Source organism: Pongo abelii, chromosome 8, assembly GCF_028885655.2.
Source record: "Pongo abelii isolate AG06213 chromosome 8, NHGRI_mPonAbe1-v2.0_pri, whole genome shotgun sequence".
Taxonomy (NCBI): domain Eukaryota; kingdom Metazoa; phylum Chordata; class Mammalia; order Primates; family Hominidae; genus Pongo; species Pongo abelii.
This window is the reverse complement of record NC_071993.2, coordinates 58613633-58633311: the sequence shown is the minus strand read 5'-3', so window position 1 is coordinate 58633311 and position 19679 is coordinate 58613633. Positions and strand designations below refer to the sequence as shown.

The window sequence follows — 19679 nt, the reverse complement described above, 5'->3', positions numbered from 1 at the left end:
ATGAGGAAAAACAGAGGTTCCTCCCCAAAAGAGGAGTCTGTGGTGCCTTTTCTGTTTTCCTCCCGGGATCCCAGAGCTGTCAGAAATCTTTTTTAGGTCAACAATATTGCAATCTTTCCTCTTGCAACTTTGTGGGTGGCAAGAGGAAAGAAAGACAGACAGAAGTAAATGGAAGAACAAGTCTTAGAGGCAAAACAAGAGGACAAACAGACAGAAGAAGTGCATATAGTTGTCATAGAGAAGAAGGGTCTTAAAAATATATGCATACACATATAGCCTAAATATCAGCTTTTAATTAAGGTGACTTTTGACTATAGAGCTCTTAAAATCTTTTTATCAAATTTTAGCTGGGCAAATAGCAAACATTCCTGTTTCTTGCCTTTTCCTTTTTTAAATTTACATAAAGAAAGAATCTTGGAGATGGGGTATATTTGTTTATTAGAGGTCTAGTGCAATCACTGTTTAAAACTCTTTGTCTTTAAAATGTTTTAATAAACTGTTTCTTTTGTTTTTCTAAGTATGTGGTTCCATTGAGCTTCAGAAAGAAGGCTAAAAAAACAAACAAAAAAGTTCCTATTATGCTCTAAATGTAAGCCAAAATTTAAATCAAAGGTATATCTTGATTGTTTAAAATGAATAATTTTAGAAATATTTTTCTCCTGAGCTAAAGGTACCCACTGAGGAAAGGAATTTTGTGGTTGGTTCAAAGCACTTTAACTCTATTTCAAATCCTAACTCAGTTGGAATGCTGCTTATCTAATTCCTTAGACATTTCAAAGTCATGGTTAAGATTTACATCTCCTAGAGACTAAGAAGAATCCCTTAAAAAAAAATACTTCTAGATACAAAAGTCCCAATTTCCAAAGTAAACCTACTATAATTGTGATTTAAAATCAGTAAGTCTTTTTATGGCTTATAACCAGACACAAAAATTACATCCCCAAAGAGGGTGCAAAAATGCAATCCCCTTCAAGATCTGAAGTTTTTCCAAAGATGGCCTAAGAAAGTAAAGGCCTTTATTATTAGCAAGGCAATGAAGGTTGAGACAATTAAAACAAATCCTGAGAGCCAGCACATTTAGACAAACAGGCATTTTGGGCCCAGTGGGACTCCCAGCTGGCTACCTGACATAAGCCAGATAATTTATGCCCTCAAGGTGGCACAGACCACAGAATAAATTTGCTGCTTACAAAGCCAAGCTTCCCAAGAAATAAAACAAGATGAAAAAAGAGTCTTACTGTGATCCTCCTATGACAAACCACTCAGAAAGTCAGAGACGAGTAAAACAAAGATCATCCCTGCAAAACTAAAGATCAAAACCAAACAGGTACTTACACAAATCTACAAAAGTCACAGATTCAAAGAATTAATTTTATTATTATTTGTAAATGTTTTCCTCCTATCAATCTGAACCTGGAAAGGGAAGGATGAGGAACATTTTTTACCTTCTTTCTTGGCCAGGTACCACAGATAGAGACCTGGGAGAAGCTGACCTTGGTGAGAAATCTTACTCTTTGCTGCTGCATCGGCCAGTTCTCCCAGGATTTCACCTGTAGGTCCTGCAGCAGTCAGGGTGTCTCTGTGGCCCCATCTTGGGTGCCAAATTGTAAAGGAGGAAACATAATTTCTGTCCTTTCCCTTTTTAGATTCTTAAAGAGATGCTGTTGAGACACTGTCCTGAAAACAAAAGTCAGATTAAACAAGTGAGGAAAACAAGCAGAAGTTTATTAACACATGCTGTACCCATGACGCTCCTGATGAGACCTTTCCTAAGGTCTCAGTTCAAAAGTATTTCTTTCTCAAGACAGTGGCTTAGGGTCCCTGCTTAAATAATATTTTAACAAAGAGCCATAAATCCTACATAGTGACAAGAAAAAGAAGAAAGCATCTTCAGGCTTCCAAAAGGTGGGAAAATATGGGAAGGTAAATTGATGGGGAGAGTGAAATGTGCTCCTAGATCCTCTGGTGCCATTGTCTATGGGCTCTGTCTCTGAGTGTGTTGTTGTGTTCTCTTCGGCAGCACATGTACTAAAATTGGAACAATACAGAGAAGGTTAGTATGGCCCTTGTGCAAGGATAACACAAAATAAAAAAGCAATAAAGAAGTAAAAGTCTAGTTTAAATTTTAAAAAAATATATATTTTTTTTTAAAAGAAAGTGTATTGTAAAGGAGCTTGACCTTAGGTGGGAAAAGAAGAGAGGAGGGGCAGAGTCTACCTCTGAGTTTTAAACTTTTAACTTTAATTAAAATCTCCAGTATGTCAGAGAGGCATATTTTGCTTATAATTCCTCTTTCTCTCACACATATATTGAAGGCCCTGTAAAGGATGGAAGACTTGTCAATCATCTCTGTGTTTGCATTCATAGTGTGTGACAAACAACTGGCACTAAGTAAATATTTGTTGGATGAATAAGTGAACACGTGAATGTGTGGTTTACAGTATGCTCAGTATCCTACTGGCACCAAATACAACCTTTTGCATAAGACCAGTATCAAAATTAGTAAATACTTCATGGGAATTTATTTGCCACATAGAAATCATTTAATAAATGCCAAACCCTTATTTGAACTACAAAAATAAAAAAAAAATCACTCAAGAGGGTGAGGGAAATGAATATAAATTTAACAAACCTGACCATAAGGGTTTTAATTATTTAATGATTTAATGAGTCCGAGGGTGGGTGAGTGCGTGACTGATTGCTTCATAGAACCCATGGGGTTATGGGAAAGGACCAGAGTTAGCTACAGACCAATACTGTTAATTTGAGAAATACTTAGGGGATGCCTACCTAATGCCAGGTGAAGTATATAGTAAGACTGAGCTTATGATGAATAGCTCAGTATTCACCAAGCTGTAATTACTTTGGAAAGTAAAAGAATGTTTACCTGGTTTGAATAAAATTTAAAACTTTAAATAGTATCCTAAAGTGTGAAATTAGAATTTAGGGCAATTGGAGATCCTAGCAATGTATGTTCTCTACTTCCACCTTAGGTTTTGATTGAAGACATGCTACTCGCACCTAATGTCTCTCTGGATCAGTTGAATCCTAAGTCTAACCATTAAGGATAATTATGAAAACTAATTATTAGGACTTTGTTAATGTATACAGGAGAAGGGGGTATCAAAGCACTTAGGAATCTTTTAGCCAAAATCTAAAATTTGTTGCAGCCCAGTCTGAGCCCTAAGGTCCCTGTGACACAGGTAGAATTGCTCTTGCTCTAACGTTGATTTTGTTACTTCTCATCACTGGTCCACCTTTGCAGATGTCTGGAGAGCCAGCTTTATAACACAAATGTCATGAGCTTTGGAACCAAACTGAGTCTGCCCTTTATTTAAATGTTTCATAAACTTGAACAAATTGGCTTTAACCTTGGAACCTTGATTTATTGCCCTGAAACTTCAAGGCAAATTGCACCTTGTGCAGAATTTAATGAGGTCATAGTCAAGTAGGCCTGGCATGGTCCTGAAAGCAGAGGACTGACAAAGGGTCCCCCTTTTCTCTTCCTCAGAATCAAGAGCCTTGTTGTTAGGATTTTTCACCTTAACTCCTGAGTTTCTTGATACTTCTCCCTCTCTGCTCCTCTGGTCAAAACTTCAATGTTAGTAATCATTAAGAGGCAAAGTAGTTGGGAGAAAAGAACCCAAAGGCAAGAATTCCTGGTCTCTTCTTTGTACTTCTAAGGTCTCCTGAGCTGCAGTTTCCTACCTGAGCTAGATGTGGCTTGAAAGGATGTTGGGTGTAGATTCTGGAATTTTCATGTCTGGTTACGTAAAATGAAAAAATCTGAAATGGATGTGGAAATGTCCATCTGTTATTATTATAATCTCATACTTTATCTTCATTTCTGATTGCTATTTAGTCAGCAATACCTTAGAACATTTCAGCTTTCAGTATCTTCCTCTGTTAAGCAAGTAATGATCTGTAAACAAACACTGTACTAAGTGCTCTTTAAAGAGACCTTTTCACTCTTTTGTGATGTAAAGAATCTTTTATGGCACAAATGAGTACACCTTCTATTTTAGATTTTAAAAGTAGGATATTTGGGGACTCCATTTACCTATTCTATTTAGAACTTAATTACACATTAAAGAATGTGTATTACTTTTCTTCTGTTAGTGTAAAAAATTACTAGAGGTTGGCCGGGCATGGTGGCTCACGCCTGTAATCCCAACACTTAGGGAGGCCGAGGAGGACGGATCATCTGAGGTCGGAAGTTCGAGACCAGTCTGATCAACATGGAGAAACCCTATTTCTACTAAAAATACAAAATTAGCCGGGCATGGTGGTGCAGGCCTGTAATTCCAGCTACTCAGGAGGCTGAGGCAGGAGAATCACTTGAACCCGGGAGGCAGAGGTTGCGGTGAGTCGAGATCGTGCCACTGCACTCCAGCCTGGGCAACAAGAATGAAACTCAGTCTAAATAAATAAAGTTTTTAATTAAAAATAAAAAAATAAATTGCTAGAGGTTTAGCAGCACAAAACAAAACTTATTTTCCTTAGCTCACACTTTTATAGGTCAGAAGTCCAGTTCAGGAGGGCTCTGCTAGGTTCTATACTCAGAGTCTCACGGGACAGAAACCAAGATGTGAGCAAGCTGGGCTCTTTTGTGGAGGCTCTGGGAGATAAATAGTTTTTAGTCTCATTCAGGGTGTTGGTATAATTTAGCTCCTGTGGTGATGGGACTGAGGTCCTCCTTTCCCTGTTGGCTGTCAGCTGGGGCCACTCTGTGCCCCTAGACACTGCCCACATTCCTTCTCATATGCTCATCTCCATCTTCATACCAGCAACAGTGCTTTGAGGCCTTTCGTTTCACATCTAACGCTGCCTTCTGCTTTCTTCTCCTGTTAAAGAAAAAATTATTCAATGACACTTATTAAAGCACATTAATCCAGACTTTATTTGGGGCCATCACAACAGATATGGGGACTGCAGCAATGAGTCTTCTAATGGAGAGAGATTGGACTCATCTTTGAATACAACATGGGCAAGTGGGAATTTATAGCCAGAGAGCAGGGTGGGAACAGTGGATGAAAAATTACGAAGAGGAAACATCAGGGGTAAGGGAAATTCTGGATGAACTGACCTAACAGCATTCTTGCTGAAGACAGTCCTGGGAGATGGTGGAGGATGAGGAGTCCAATCAGATATCGAGGGCGGGGAGTTCTTGCTAAATTCACTAAGCAGGGTTCTTGCTAAAAGTGGATTTTATAAGGAAGTGCATAGATGGGCCTGGGAGAAGATTCAGGAGACTGACTAATGTTTGGTCAAGCAAAGAATCTCTGTCACACCAGAGAAAGCTTTGTGCATTTGAGGACTTATGGTTAGATTGGGTCAACCCAAATAATCTCCCTTTTTCAAGATCACCTGTATGATATAACATAACAGAGCCACGGCAATAATATCTTTTCATAGTCACAGGTTCCAGCATGGAATCTTGAGTGCCATTTTTAGAAATTCTGTTCACCACAGGTACATCTCTACAGAAAAATAGTTTTCCACTCTGTCTCCTCCTTCACGTACCATTCTCCTGAGCATTCTTCAGAAGGATACTGATATCCTTAGGCAAGGAATCCTGGGAAGTTGAATAAAAGTAGACAAAGTAACAGAAGCAGAGGAGAAATCACATAAAAACTAGGATTTCTCAGCAATTTTCTTGAATTAACATCATTGAAAAATAGGAGCTTCTGAGGCCGAACCAAACCCAAGTTCTGAAGTATCTCACTAAGACTGAAGAGGAATGCATACCAACTCAAAATTTCCTTGAATTAGACAGAATGATTTCATTGAGCTGCTAGATTATATAATAAAGTCTGCCAAGCCCCATTTGATTAGAGTGAGCACTCACCATTTGTCCATGGACTGATAGATTGATAAGTGATACCAAACCAGGCTTATTCTGCCCACACACAGCAAGCCAATCACTGATATGAGTTTTACAAAAGAGAGTTTATTCATGAGGCAGCCAAGTGAGGAAATGGGAGAACATGTCTCCAGTACGTCTCCCTGAAGATAGGGTTTTAGGGATATTTATGGGATAGAGGATTAAGGTGGTCCAGGCATGGGGAAAAGTGATTGGCAGTGGAGAAAAATGATGTAATCGATGGTCTTTGCAAGTGTAGCTGGGAGTCATGACTCTTCATAGGATGCATGCTCATTAGCATGATCTGAGGAAGGAGTTTTGTCCCTCTGATGCCAAAAGATAACCTTTTAGGCATTTGTGCAGGCCCAGTTGAAGGGTCGGTGGTCTCAATCAGTTGAAACCAGACAAAAGCTGTCCCCCAGCTCCCAAAAAACAAGTTAAAGCAACCGTTACCATAGTGACATACACATCAGATATATTATCTGTAAGGAAGCTAGTGAGAGTTTAGTTACATATTGTTTGGCTACATGACTTTTAGCTATAAGGGTTTAAGATCAACTAGAAGTAAGCAGTTAAACGCAAGCAAAGCAGGTGAAGTCTGGCTAGCTTAATCAGGTCAGCCTTCAGTTTCACAAGGACCAGAGTACACAGTTATTAAGAAGACTGATAGGCAAGAAACTTCTTAATTAAAACAAGATGTTAATTTCTTTATAGATTGATTTATAATTTTTTCTTAATTATCCATTTATATTAAACTATACAACACAGTTTGTCATAGCTAAAGGTGAAAAAATTCATTAAAATCTTCCATGTGCTATGGGCAAACAACACCTTCACAAAACACAGGATGAAAAGTGTCTAGGCCATCATTCCTGATTGTACTCATTCATTTTTCAGTAAGTGCTGAGCACTTACCATGTGTCAGACACTGATGTGGGTACGAGAGAGACAGCAAAGGACAGAACGTGCCCAGATCCTGTCTTCACAAGATTTACATTCCAGGGCCCTGGAAAGTGAGCTTCTGCACAGGTGCTCCTGGGCATGAGAAGCAAAGCTGCTTCCTGCAGAATAGTGACTCTACAAGAGCAGAGCCCTAGGCAGACCCCCATCTCATGCCTGAGATCATGTGTCAGGGCCAGAGCTTGGTCAGAGTGAAGACTAAAAACGAGCTACTGTCCCTGGTATACGTAAGAAGTGATTTATTGCCTCCTGCAAATTCCAGAGTTCACCTGAGCCTGCTCTGGGAAAGTGGATACATTCACACAGGAAGACTTAACCTAGAGACTCCAAGGTTTATCTAGGGGATATATGCATTCCATATCATTTAAAATATGTAACAAAATTTTTCTTTCATAGGACTTTGGGTAAGATAGTGCAATTTGAGCACAGGGTTTAACTGCCTTTCTCTCTATTAATTCTATTGGAAAGATTGATAGGTAATAAAAATAGGGGAAATTTTCATCAGGCCTGTGTTTCTATCACAAGTGAAAAAAATAAAGTGAGGGATTTCTAAATTATACCTTATTTCCATCCAGGGGAAAATAAAGAGGCATGCCTGAACCTCCAGAGGGGCATCAATAGGCTGATAAGGCATAGTAAAAAAGAGCATTTGTTCATATGCAAACCTCACAGCGAGTTTGGAAAATCTTCCTGGCTGATTGGGATTTGCAGATGCCCAGAGAATGTACTGATGAAGGAACAGTTGTGAAGGGCCATTATGAGCAGAGCCCAGGAGGGAGAAGAATAAAGAAAGCCCCTGCCCCCAGGAAGAAAGCACATTTGCCCTTCTGAGACTGGATTATGTCCCCAAGAGGGAGGTTAAAAAAAAAAAAAAAAACCTCTCCATAGTTACCACAATAGAGAGGGCAAGGACAGGAGGCAACATCAGCCTCAGGCAGCTCTTTTTCTTCTTGACATGGGCAGCCAGTATTTAAAAACAACTGCACTAAGTTCCCTCAGGCTCATGAGCTTGGAGAAAGCAGCCAGTGCAGCCAGCCCAGGCTCATCCTTGATACAGTTAATGGCAACAGAAGCTATCACCCAGCACACACTGCATATATCTCGTTTTTGTCCCATTTAACAGATTATAAAACTGAAGCACACACACAAAAACTTCCCTGTAGTACAAAGTTATAGAGCTAGGATTCTAAACACAACAATTAGATAAGGTATAATTTAGAAATCCCTCAATAGTGAGTTATAGAGCTAGGATTCTAAACAGAGCAATTAGACTGCAGAGGCCAAATTCTTACTGACTATATCATATTGCCTCTTTCAGGAAGAATGTTGGGCACTGCTATGACTTTTAGCCAGGTACAAGCAGAAGTGATTGAACAAAGCCAGCTGCATGCTACTCCCCAGTCGAAGATAATGAAGAAGAATATGCTACCCCAAAATATTCCACTTTGGTATACAGATAATTTTGAGCTGAAGGCAATTGCGAATCAACAGATGCAGAAAGAAGCCTTCTTGGAGCTTCCCTTATCTGACTAAAAGCAGAAACTTCTGAGAAATAAGGACCACCATAAATCCTTTCTCCAGGGAAGTTTTATGGTCACGAAAAAGATGGAAAGTCGGCACCAAGATGAGTCTGCCCAAACCTCCGTAAAATAACACTTAACTTCCATTAGTTCTGTCATATGTTTACCTTCACACAATTTACTGCCCCTAAAAGCCCAAAACTCCCCTTTCCTTTATGTAGTCACTTCCCCACAATTTTTCACCTTTTGTTTAAATGGTATATAACCTTACAATTCTACCCAATACTTTGGGTTTTTGTTGCTTGTTGTTGTTTTGTTGTTTTTGTAAAACCCTATACTTGTAAAAATATTAACATCAATAATATTTGTATGTTTTTTCTCCTGTTAATTTGTCTTTTGTCAGCTTAATTTGCATACCCCAACCACTAAACCCAAGAGAGTAGAGGAAAAGGGGAAAGTGTTTTATTTTTTCTCCACTACGATAAGAAGAATCACAGAGATTATACAATCCTGAAAGAATTTCACAAGGTGGTAGCTTCCTCCCCATTCTTCTCGAGCTGAAAAATTACAAAAACATACCTTTCCTTGCCCTCTTGTGTGAACTGCAAGGATTTGGTTAGAGATCAGCATAATTTTCTTTTCTTTTTTTTGAGATGGAGTCTTGCTTTGTTGCCCAGGCTGGAGTGCAATGGCACGATCTCAGCTCACTGCAACCTCTGCCTCCCAGTTTCAAACCATTCTGCTGCCTCAGCCTCCCAAGTAGCTGGGACTACAGGCATGTGCCACCATGCCCGGCTAATTTTTGTATTTTTATTAGAGACGGGGTTTCACCATGTTGTCTGGGCTAGTCCCAAACTACTGACCTCAGGTGATCTGCCCATCTCGGCCTCTCAAACATCATAATTTTCTAACAGATTTCATATTAGTTACCATTTTGCTGACAGACAATACCAGCTAATTTCAGAATTTGGGCTCTAATGGTGAGCAAACCTAGGGAAATCGCACTTCTTGGGAAGATAGTACTGGAGAGTTAAGAAGAGAATCTCTGCCTGTGTCTGGTGTTTTAAACAAGGGAAGTGGCAATCCCAGATGGGGAGGAGAATGTTCACCAAGGGCCATACTCACTTGATCACTGCAGTGTGTTTTCTGATGCCACCTGGGAGGGCACTGGCAAATGGAAATGTGGAGGGATAAATGGGATCTAAACTTTAATCATGAGGGTGAGACAAACACATCTGGTCTCCATCGCCCAAGGAGGAAACAGAATGAATAGAGACAAGAATGCAGGGGCAATGACCCTTCCTGGCTCTCAAAAGCAAGGTATCCGCAGCCAAGCTGTTTCTGGGATAAAAGGAGAGATCAGAATTGAACCACCCCTGGATTCAAGTGCCTGCTTCCTGTTTATTGCAAGAGTAAACTACAGCAGTTGCTGAGTCACAGACTATTCCGTCACATGGAGATTATTGTTACCTATCCACTGCATTGGTAGAATTTCATAGGAATGAAACATAATGGGTATGTCAGCCTGGCAAGTGCTTGTCATGGACACACAGACTCATTCTTATGCTCATCTATCCTTGTTTATTCTCCACACATTAGCACAACACCTAATGTAAACTTTTAAAATCATGAACAGATTAATGCAGTTTCCCCATTTCAACCCTTCGATGACTTGCTATCACCCTGAGAACAAATTCACGATTTTCCCCACAGTCTACATTGTCTGCCCATGGCTGATGTTCCAACCTCATCTTTAGCACCCACCCCCCACCCCCGCTTTGTCTACTGGGCTTCAGTCCCACTGATGGATCACTGCCACTTCACTTGCCAAGAGTAAGCATAACCAGGGCCTTTGCATGTGCTGTTCCTTCTTACTCAAAGCCCTTCTCCAGATATTTACATGGTTCATTCCCTCAGTTCATTAAGGTCTCTGCTCAAAGGATGTGTCTCAGAACATGCTTCTCTGGTTTATCAAAAATAATCATCTTTTTATGCTTGATCTCCTTACCCAACTTCAGTCTCCTTCTGAAACATTACATTATATATTTATTTATTCATCTTTTGTCTGTTTTTTGTAACACACCATGGGTTCCAGTCCTCTCTATTCCAATGCCAAATCAGTGCTGGCACATAGATAATAAATGTAAGTGATCTTTGCCTTCCTGCTTTCATTCCCTATCCTCTCTGAATGAGACTACAGAATCTCATTCAGAATATATGAGAATCAGAGTTGTATTTTTATAACTAAAGGAGTCTTGCCCCCTCTCCTACTATTGTAGGCACCACCACCTTCGCCTATGAAACCCACATTAAGAGTGCATTCTCTGTTCACTTCCTCTTCTGTGTCCTTATAGCATGGAGCTTCCTGAGCTCTGCAACCGTGTCCTCTGCTAGGGGGAAGCTGGAAGGAATCAATTGCTCCCCAGAGCTGCCTGCCTCATCTTCAGACCTCCCGCTGCATCTCTCTAGTAAGTGCCTAAGTGCAGCTGTGTGCTCTGCAGCCAATGGCTGGTATGCTTATAGGCACCTGGTAAGCTTTATGAGCCTTTATGGCACTCGATACATAATAAATAATAATATACTGCCAGCTGATTACTCTATGACTGCTGCTATGATGAACCATTCAGGGGGAAGTAATAACCATGAGCAAATAGAAAAGCAAACAACGAAACAATCTATTTTGCTAGACCTAAAATGAATCTAAGAACACAGAGAGATTCATCAGAAATTGAAATATTTTGTTGACAAAGGCATGGAGATAATAGGTGTGTTTAAATGTGCCTTTTTCTGAACAGCTCCACTGTGGTCTGCCAGCACACTGTTCTCCTGACCTCACACTCATGGAGGTGGCACAGGGGGACAGGGGAAGAGAGGAGACAAGTGTGGTCTCCTCGTCATAGTCTGTGACCTGAAGCCATGAGTCCAGTGAAAGCTAGTTTTTCTCTGACTCCAACAGGCCAGCAGTTGGGCTCTCAGAAATGAACAATAATGAGGTATGTGAACCTTTAACAGAACCTAGTCAATAAATATATCCTATACTATAATAACTCTTTTTTCAACTCCTGTACTTGTCAGAGGGACTTGAGGTACAGTGTTTTACAGTCCTTGTCCCATTGAAGGAATATTGCTAGATGTCTGAATGTTTAATAGCAATAAAACACAAGGTGCCAAAGATCGGATTCTGTTAAAAACTAATGGCTATACTGTATAATTCCATTTATAGAGCAACCTTGAAATGAAAAAGTTACAATAAGGGAGAACAGATCAATGGTTACCAGGGGTTAGAATCAGAGGAACAGTGTGATTATACAGAGATAGCAGCATGAGGGAGTTTTTTTTGTAGTGCTGGAAGAGTTCTATATCTTGATTGTGGTGGTGTCAACAGAAATTTATACATGTGAAATTCCATAGTACCACACGTCATCATCAACATCACCACCACCAACAAAAGCTGATAAAAGTCAAATAATTCCCATGGTTTAATTAATAGTGTTGTAACACTACCGATTTTCTGGTTTTGAAAATGTTACTCTTGTATATAAGATGTTATCATTGGGGAAAGCTAGGGAAAGCACACACAGGAACTTCCAGTATTATTTTTGCAACTTCTGTGAGTCTTAAATTAGTTCAAAATAAAAATTTGAAAAAAATGCAAAGAAAAACCCTGGATATATTCCAGTTCTGTGTCCTTTGGAGTAACTATGTTTTTGTTGTTTTTCCCATTGCTGTGACTACACAATCAGGAGAGAATATATGGAGGAGATATCTTAGGACAGTGAAAAGCAAATAGTAGCAAATGGGTTGGAAAGAAGATCAGAATTCAAAGCATCACCAAATGGTGGTGAGTTTATGCATCTTTTCCCTACGTTATCCCTTAGGCTGAATGCAATTCAAACTGAAACCAAGAGGTGGTCATTGGCACAAACAGAGAGACCTCCAGGAAAAGCTCTCCCGTTCTGGCTCCAGGAGGTGAGAAAGGAACTCTGAAATCTCAAAAGGAATGTGGAAATCCTCTGTTGTCAATGTTGTGTTGCTGTTGTTTATCCTCCAAGTAATATCACAGCAGTAGTGGCAGAAGCCTCGCTATTCAGTGGGGTTGGGAACCCAGGAGTGTGGAGAGAGCTACCATTGCCTTTTTCCTCATATATTATCCTTCCACTTGACCCCAGACAAACTGTAGTCATGGAAGTGCATGGCAGGGCAGAAAAAATAAAGTCACAACACTTTCTCTGGAGGACCAAAAAGAGGAGTGCTGGGGACCCTTGGGAGTCTGTAAAAAGCCACTGGATGTACTTTACCTGAGAGACTGTGAAGAGGGAGGGCACCAAAAAGACATCCTCCATAAAGTAGTTTAAGAAATCCTGGGTTCACTTTCAGTCTGCACATGCATGGATCTGATTCTACTGAGCATATAAAGATTTAGAGGACAGAACTAATAACCAGATCATTGACCAAGTCTCAAATCCACCACAGGGTGGCACACATGTGGGCAAAATCTGAATAGCACTGTGACGCACTGAACAGTGAACTGAGATTGAATTCACAGCCCATAGAAGGCAAGTTGAAACCTGTAGTCTGAACCTATTCAGGTTGCCTTGCCACTAAGAGAAACATCTCAACATTTGCCGTAGAATTTAGATAAGAACCAGAGTACAAAACATAATATTCAAAATATCCAGGAATTAAGCCAAAATTATTTGCCATGGGGAAAAAAGAAAACCCAAGAAACTTTCAATTTGCATGAGAAAAGACAATCAACAGTCACAAATGTCAAAATGACACAGATGTTGGAATTACCTGATAAAGACTGCAGAGCATCTATTATTCGAAGGGCCTGAGAAGTAATAGTAAACACTTTGAAAAAAATGGAAAAACAGAAGGTCAACAAATAAATAACATATAAAAAGAAGAATCAAATAGAAATTTTAGAACTGAGAAGCATAGTAACCAAAATGTAAAACTCACTGGATGGGCCTATTAGCAAAAACAGAGAGGGAAAGAATGAAGAGAGCCCCAGAGATCTGTGTGACAATAATAAAAGATTTAAAATGCATGTCATTGAAATTTTAGAAATAAAGGAGAATCTTGGTAAATAATACGCTATTTTCCTCTTCTCTAGTTTTTAAAATTTATTACATGTTTGAAGCAAAAATTATAATATTCATCTGATAAAGTTTTTAATGTAAGTTGTTGTAATATGAAAACTATGATGTAAAGGAAAGAAGGTAAGGGACCTATGTGATGCTAAGTTTTCTATATAATGTACTAAAATTCTTAGAAGTTTATAAAAAAGAAAGTGTATATATTTTAATTATACGAGCAGCCAGTAATAAACAGATAAAGTTAAAACCATAATAGATCAATTAAAACAGAATAAAAGAAACTTAAATGTCACTCAATGAAAACAAAAAAGGAGAAACAAATGACAAATAGAAGTGACAGAAAGCAGACAATGAAATAGTAGAGTTAAATACAAATCTGTTCATAATAATCTTAAACACAGCAATTAAGAGAAATTTTCAAAATGGATTTTTTAAAATTACTCAGCTATATGCTGTCTACAATAAACTCACTTCAAAGATAACAAAATAGGTAAATGAAAAGAAAAAGGATAGACAATTATGTCCCATGCAAACATTAACCCACAAAAGCCTGATTAGCTATACTAATATGAGAAAAGGACATTTCGGAACAGAGAAAATTACAAGGAGTCCTTGCATATGAAATAACAATAACAATCCTACATGCATGTGTATTTAGCAACAGAGCTTAAATATGTAAAACTGACAGAAATTAAAGGACAAATACAAACATTTGTGATTACATTAGGAAATTTCAACATATCACTTAGTAATATAGAGAACTAGAAGGCAGATAGTCAGCAAGGACATTGAAGAATTGAATAAAACTATCAACCAGTTGCATATAACTGATGTTTATAGAACACTACACTCAATGACAGCAGAATACCCATTCTTTTTAAGTCCACATGGTACATTTACCAAGATACTCCATAACCTGAATCATTTAAAAAACTTTATGAAGTTTATAATAATTAAACTCTACAATGTTCTCAGACTTTCATGGAATTAAACTAGATATCAATAATAGAAAGATGACTGAAAAATCAGCAAAAATCTGCATATTACATACCCCACTTTAAAATAATCTGTGAGTCAAAGAGAAAGTTCCAAGATAAATTAGAAAAAAAAAGAACTTAAAGAAAATAAAAGCACAAATAGATCAAAGATGTTGTGTACAGTTAAGGAAGTGATTAGACTGAAATTCACAGCAATAAATGCATTTATTAATTAGGAAAGAAGAAAGTTCTTAAACAAATATTCTATGCTTCTAACTTAAAAAATAAGAAACACAGCAAAATAAATTCAAAGCAAGTTTAAAGAAGAAAGAGTAAAGATAAGAGTAAAGATAAAAGATAAGAGTAAAAAATTTTTTGTTTAATTCAACAAATATTAAGTATCAATGAAAGTAAAAGCTGGTTCTTTGAAATAATAAATGAAATTGATAAATCTCAAGATTGTAAAAAAAAAGAGAAAAGATATAAATTACCAACAGTAGAAATGAAAGAGGTGCTCTCACTAAAAATGACATACATATAAGAATAGAGAGTGAATAGCCAGCTCAACTCTATGCACTCTCTTCAATAATTTATCTGAAATGATACAATTCCTCAAATACTGTAAACTACAAATTCAGACAAGATGAAATAGAAAAATCTTCTTACATATATTAAATAATTTGAATTTGCAGCTCAAGAGTCTCCTGAAAAAGAAATTCCAATCTCTGATGGTTTCCCAGTGTAGTTATATCAAATATTTAAAAAAATAACATCAGGTGTCGAAAATGTCTTTCAAATAATAGAATAAAAAATTTTGTCTACATAATTTCATGAAGCCTGCATCACTCTGTACCAAAACTAAAGCAGGACAGTAGAAAGAAATGAAAACTACAGACCAATATCTTGCATTAAAAGATGCAAGAATTGTCAACAAAATATTATTAAATTTGATGAAGCCATATAAAAATCATCATAATGACAGTGATAATCTACCATGATCAAATGGAATTTATCCCAGTAAAATATGACTTGGTTCAATGTTCGAATGGCAATCAATGTGATCCATCATATTTAGAGTTCGAAGAAGAAAAAGTACATTATCAGATCAATTGATGAAGAAAAATAATTTGACAAAATTGAGCATTCATTTATGATAAAAATTCTTTGCAAACCAGGAACAGAAAGGAACTTCCTCAGTTTGATTAAAGGTATCTACGAACAAAATCTACAGCTACTATCATACTTAATAATGAAAGTGTGAATGTTTTCTTCTTCAGATTAGGAAAGATAAGGAATCCTTTCTCACTATCCCTATTCAACATAGTACTGGAACTTTTAGCCAATGCAATAGGCAAAAAACAGAAATTATTTCTTAGAAATAAATTAGACATGAATAAATAAAACTGTCTTTATTCACGGGGACATGCTTGTCTGCATAGAAAATCCCAGAGAACAAAGAGCAAAAACAAATAACAGATGTTGGAGAGCATGCAGAGAAAGGGAGTGCTTATACACTGTTGGTGGGAATGTAATTTAGTACAGCCACTTTAGCAAACAGTATGGAGACTCCTCAAAGAACAAAAAATAGAACTACCATTTGATCCAGCCATCTCATCATTAGGTATCTACCCAAAGGAAAAGCAATCATTATATCAAAAGGGTATCTGCACCTATGTTTATTCTAGCACTATTCACAATAGCAAAGATATGGAATCAACTTAAGTATCCATCAAAGGATGATTGGATAAAGAAACTGTTGTATGTATATACAATGGAGTACTATTCATCCATAAAAAGAATGAAATCATATCTTTTTGCAGCAATATGAATAGAACTGGAGGCCATTAAGTAAAACAAGTCAGTAACAGAAAGACAAATACCACATGTTCTCACTTCTAAGTGGGAGCTAAATAATGCATACATATGGGCACAGGGTGTGGAATGATAGACAATTAAGACTTAGAAAAGTGAGGAACTAGGAGGACATGGACAATAAGAAATAACTTAATGGGTACAATATATGTTATTCAGGTGATGGATACACTAAAAGCCCCGACTTCACTACTACACAATCTATCCACGTAACAAAATTACACTTGTACTCCATAAATGTATACAAGTAAAAAATGTCTAAAATAATAAAGTTGACAAGGTTGCAAAAAGTAAGTCAATACTGAAAAATTAACCATTTTTTATATACTAACAATGTACAATCAAAACCTTAAATTAAAACAAAAACAATACCATTTATAATAACTCCAATAAAAATGGAAACACTTTGGCATAAATCTGGAAAAAAATCAAATGGAGAATGTGTATGTTGAAAACTATAAAGTACTGTTGAAAGAAATTAAAGAAGACCTAAATAAATGAAGAGACCTACCATATTCAGGCATTACAAGATTTAATATAGAAAAGATATTAATTCTTCCCAATTTGACCTGTAAATGAATTCAGTACTGACCAAAATTTCAGCAGAATATTTTGTATAGACAAGCTGATTCTAAAATTTATAAGGAAAGGCAAAGAAATTTGAATAACTAATTTTGAAAAAGAAATATAAATTCATTCTGAGAAATCATACTGTCCAATTTTAATAATTACTATAAATCAAGTAATCAAGTAATCAAAACTACGTGCTATTGGTGAGGATCAAACATGTAGAGCAATGGAACAGAGTAGTGTCCAGAAATTAACCCACACAAGTGTGGCCAATTTATATTTGACAAAGCTACAAAAGCAATTCAATGAATAAAATATCCTTTTCAACAAATGATGATAGAACAATTTGACATACACAGACAAGAAAATAAACCTTAACCTACATCTCATACCTCATATAAAAATTATCTCTGAATTGATCATACCTCTAAATGTAAAGTGCAAAACTAAAAATTTAGGAGAAACTCTTCAGGACCTAGGGCTATGCAAAGAATTAGAATTCTTAGATATGACAACAAAAGCCTGAAATGTAAAAGAAAAAAATGATAAATGGATTTCACCAAACTTAACAAACTTTGCTCTGCACAAGACATTATCAGAAGGATGAAAAGACAAGCTGCAGACTGAGAGAATATATTTACAAATCACGTATCTGACAAAAGACATGTACCGGTAGTAAATAAAGAACTCTGAAAACTTGACAGTAAAAAAACAAACAACACATTTTTTCCCAATGGGCACAAGATGTTGACAGGCACTTCACCGAAGAAAAAACATGGATGTCAAATAATCACAGGCAAAGATGTTCAACATCATCAGTGACTAAATGAAAAATTAGGATCGTGATGAAATATCATTGCCACTTACTGAATGTCCAGACTATACACTACTGTCAGTATCAACTCCTGTCAATGATGTGGAGCTTCTGGAACTCTTGCACATTGCTAATACGAATGTAAGATGCTGCAGTTGCTATGAAAAATGGCTTCTTTAGTAGCTTCTTCTGAAGTAATCATATGCTTATCATATGGCTTAGCAGCTCACTCCTGGGTATTGACTCTACAGAAATGAAAACTTATGTTAACACACAAAAATCTATACAGGGATACTTATATGTCTTTATTACTAATTGATCAAAACTAGAAATAACCCAAATGTTTCTCAATTAGAAAAAAAATTAACAAATAGTGACACATTCATACAGCATGGGTATCCCTCAGCCATAACGAGAAACAATCACTGATACACGCAAGAACATGGATAAATCTTGAAAGCATCATGCTGAGTGATACAAGCCAGTCTCAAAAAGTCACGTATTATATGATTTCATTCATACAGTAGTCCCCAGAAAAAAAAAAAACTATCGTGATGAAAACAGATCAGTGGTTGTCAGAGGCTGTGTGTGAGTGAGAGGTAGAGTATAAAGAGTTTGCGTGAGGGAATTGTTTTAGAATAATAGAGTGGTTGTGTATGTTAATTATGGTGGTGGTTACATAGATCTACACATGTATTCAAATTCATAGAAATGACAGTAGTAAAGACAGTGTGGTACTGGCAAAAAAAAAAAAAAAAAAAAGACCAATCAATGGAGCAGAATAGAGAACCCAGAAATAATTCACATAAACATAGCCTACTGATCTTTGACAAAAGAACAAAGACAATTCAATGGAGAAAGGACAGTCTTTTCAACAAATGGTGGTGAAACAACTGGACATCCACATACCAAAAAAAAAAATGAATCTAGACACAGGCCTTACACCTTGTACAAACATTAACTCAAAATGAATCAAAGACCTAAATGCAAAACTACAAAACTTCTAGAGAATAACACAGGAAAAAATCTAGGTGGCCTTGGGTTTGGTGACTTTTTAGATATAACACAAAAGCACAATCCATGAAGAGAAACTGGATAAGCTGAACTTCATTAAAATTGAGAACTTCTGCTCTGTCAAAAACACTGTTAGGAGAATGACTGAGAAAAAAACAATTGCCTATCAGCTATCCAATGGCTAGTATACAAAATATGCAAAGAACTCTTAAACTTCAAAAATAAGAAAGCAAACAACTCAACTAAAATGGGCAAAAGATCTGAACAGGTAATTCACCAAAGATTTACAGATAGCATACGAAAAGATACTCAACAACACATGTCATTAGTTAATTACAAATTAAAATAACAATGATAAGCCATTGCTCACCTATCAGAATAGCTAAAATTTTAAACTCTGACAACATCCAATGCTCACATGGACATGGAGCAACAGAAACATTCATTCCTTGATAGTGGGATTTGCAAAATGATTCAGCACTTTGGAAGACAGTCTGGTAATTTCTGACAAAGCTAAACATCATCTTACAATACAATCCAGCAATCACTAAGTAAATTTACCCAAATTATTTGAAAACTAATGTTCCACAAAAACCTGCATACGGACATTTATAGCAGCTGTATTTAGAACTGTCAAATCTTAGAAGCAGCCAAAGCATTCTTCAATAAGTGAATGGATACACTATGATACATCCATACAATGGAATATTATTCAGATTTTTTATATGAGCTATCAAGCCACAAAAAAGACATAGAATAATCTTAAATGCATAGTACTAAGTTAACGAAGTCAGTCTGCAAAGGCCGTATTCTGTACAATTTTAACTATATGACTTCGGATTAGAAAAAACTATAGAGACAATAAAGAGATGAATGGTTGCTAGGAAAAGGGTGGATGAGAAGAAGGTAGGCATGAGTAGGTGGAGCCCGGGGGACTTTTAAGGCAGTGAAACTATTCTGTATGATATCGTAATGGTAGATACATAA

The 19679-nt window shown here is 37.0% G+C and overlaps 1 non-coding gene across 1 annotated transcript; it reads left to right on the top strand.

Annotated features, from left to right (window-relative positions):
• Positions 1–2006: 2006 nt before the first annotated feature.
• LOC112135292 (U6 spliceosomal RNA) lies at positions 2007–2109 on the top strand. The gene has a single exon (XR_002916594.1). It is a non-coding gene; the product is annotated as a U6 spliceosomal RNA (small nuclear RNA).
• Positions 2110–19679: the final 17570 nt, after the last annotated feature.